The sequence below is a fragment of the Nestor notabilis genome, unplaced genomic scaffold (assembly GCF_000696875.1).
Source record: "Nestor notabilis isolate BGI_N333 unplaced genomic scaffold, ASM69687v1 scaffold19033, whole genome shotgun sequence".
NCBI classification, from domain to species: domain Eukaryota; kingdom Metazoa; phylum Chordata; class Aves; order Psittaciformes; family Psittacidae; genus Nestor; species Nestor notabilis.
The window spans coordinates 11,033-13,962 of NW_009923641.1; the positions used below are offsets into that span (position 1 = coordinate 11,033).

The window sequence follows — 2,930 nt, forward strand, 5'->3', positions numbered from 1 at the left end:
AAGCATCCCTGAAGCAGCAGCCGCATCCCTGTGTGTAGCGGGAGGGCAGAGCAGGGGCAGCACTGGGCACACACGGCCTGTCCTGCCCCACCATCATCCAGAGATGATTAAGCAGTAACGAGATTGGGCCCTAATCTCCTCATCCCTTGGGAAGTGCAGGGCTGGCCCCACGTGCCACGTGCGCCTGCTCTCGGCATGGTCGGGCTGCAAGCACAGTGCTCACATTGCTGGTGTCCCCCTTCCTGGTGGCATCCAGGACCTCTCTGCCACCCAAAATCCCTGCAGGCGGGTGCTGGCCCTGGCTGCTCCCAGGACTGAGAGGAAAACACACGGTGTCACCACCAGGACAGAGGGAACAGCTGAGGGTGGTTGTTCCTGCAGCGCCTGGTGCTGGGGGCACCTCGCCAAAATCCACCTTGCTGGGCACCATGAGCACCCCTGGCCACCAAGATCATGGAATCAGCTGGGTTGGAAAAGACCTTTAAGATTATCCAGTCCAACCATTCCCAGCAGTGGCAAGGCCACCATTAACCCCTGGCACTGACGCCTCGTCTACCCGGGCTGTGAACACTTGCAGGGACGGTGACTCCAGCCCTGCCCTGGGCAGCCTGTTCCAATGCCTGAGCACCCTCTGGGCAAGGAACTGTTCCTCAGCTCCAGCTAAACCTGCCCTGGGGCAGCTTGAGGCTGTTTCCTCTTGTTCTATCACTTGTTCCTTGGGAGAGGCAACTGGATGAGGCCACAACGTGCGAGCAAGGGGGCACATGCTGGCCATGAAGACTAGAAACATGGTTTGGGTATTGTCATAGAATCATAGAATGGTTTGGGTTGGAAAGAACCTTAAAATCATCCAGTTCCAAGGCCCTGCCATGGGCAGGGACACCTCACATTAGACCATGTCACCCAAGGCTCTGTCCAACCTGGCCTTGAGCGCTGCCAGGGATGAAGCACTTAACACTTCTTTGTTGTCCCTGAGCAATGAAGGAGAGCATGGGGTTACCTGCCCAAAATCAACCAACAACCTGAGCTGAGCCAAGCGGAACCCAAAGCACTGAATCATCCCTCTATGGACAAGGGGTTATTCCCTCTGCAAGGAGGAAGAGGGTGGAGGAACATCCTTCTGTCTTGGTACCCGTGCTTCTTGCAGAGAAAGGCAAAGACTTCCCATTTAGTCAGTCCCAACGCACAGAAGCATCAGCCAACACTGCCTTGCACATCTCCCTGTGACCTGGGACAGAAACCCCAAACCTTCCCCTACTGCCGTGCATGAGTCTCATCTAGAAGAATTAACCTTCTAAGTCTAAGAGGGTAATCAAATCTCATGCTTCAGGGCATAAGCTGATCACCAAAGGGGTCAGGAAGGAATTACTGCCCCACACTAGCAGGGGATTTTTGCCTTTCCCCTGATGTAGACCATATTGGTCGCTGCCAGAGTCAGCAGGCTGGCCCTGAAGGACTGATGGTCTGATCTGTTATGGCAAATCCTCTCCAGTAATTCCTTTAATGACATTAGTGACTCTTACTTGCTCTCCTCCCCTGGTTTTGGCTTCTGCTGTCATTCTAGTCTCCTCTGTGTGGGCTCATGGTCCATGCACTCAAGAGAGGCAAGGCCCAGAGTGAGGGCAGGGTCCGACTCACTGATGCTGCAGGTTGGGTGCAAGATGCATGGGAAGAGCTTCACCTCGCAGTGAAGGCTTTGGAAAGCTCCTGTTCACTCCTGAATGTCCTTCAGTCCTGCCCCATCCCTGGCAGTGTTCAAGGCCAGGCTTTCCTGAAGCTCCTACAACAGGGTTCGGCTGTGCCATCAACCTCCAGCGTTACCAAATACTTCCTGGTCATCTGAACTTCTACTGGGGCTTCAAGAGCTGCAAATCCCTCTCCCCCCTGTGCAACGTTGGCCAGTGCTGCCCCATAAAACACACTCCAGCTTTGTTACTAACCCCATTCCCTTCTAATTATGGGAATAAGCAGTGCCATGAGCAACTGGGAGATTATCAAGAAGCATTTTATGCCCATCCCATCCCCAATGAAGAAAACCTGCGACTTCCTCTCGTTTTGCTGTGGAGCAATGAAGCAGTTCATCCAATGCTGGTATTTGCCCCTTTTGAAGCATGAGAATACAGAAACAATCTTGTTTTCTGGAATAAAAGCAGGAGAAAAAGTGGGGCAGCCCAACTGGGGCATCAGCAGCGGTGGCTGCACTGAAGGCAGAGGCTTGGATGTGCTGAGCCTGACTCAAGGACCGCAGGAAGCCACGAAGCAAAGGGATCCGCCTGGAAGTCTTGTGGTTATGGCAAAATGCACTGGTGGAGTCACCCCAGAGCAAACCTGCTGTGGCCAAATGCTGCCACCCGGCTGGTCCGGCCCAAGAACACAACACTAGGGAGAACTCTGGTTCTCTTCATCTCTGAGATACACACGTGTTATCTCTACACACGTGTATCTCTACACACGCATGTCTGGGCTTGGCTTCAAGGGAGCCCAAGGGAAAAAAACCCCTGGATCCATCCGAGTTTGGATTGAGAAAAATTAAAAAAAAATAAAAAAAAAGGAATAATTTGGGCTGTTTGCATCCCAAAAAAATGGAGACGTGTTGTGGCTGTTTTTCATTGGAAAAAACTCACGGAAAATGTCAACTGAAATAGATTTTCTGCAAGACACACGAAAAGAAAAGGGAACTAAGCAGAGAAGATACTTTCTTCTGGAAAAGAGCTTAGAAGGAAATGGTGTGAGGAGCTCCGGGACCAGGAGCAATGCCTGAGTAGGGCAGAAGCGGTGCTGGGATCCACCTGGATCTGGCCCCGAGGCCGGGTTTCTGCTTATTTTTATGGGTTGGGCATAAAAAAAGCCATCAGTTGGCCCCAGATGGGTCATTTTGAAGCAGAACCCTTCCAATCCCCAATGGGAGGCGAGCGGGTACAGAGGGAGCG

General features: G+C 52.5%; 1 protein-coding gene across 1 annotated transcript in view; it reads right to left on the minus strand.

The window, feature by feature from the left end:
- Positions 1 to 2,930, minus strand: part of LOC104403958 (myocyte-specific enhancer factor 2D homolog) — a gene marked incomplete at its 3' end in the record, with an annotated part of 14,057 nt that overhangs the window by 11,026 nt on the left and 101 nt on the right. The gene's annotated exons all lie outside the window — the stretch shown is intronic.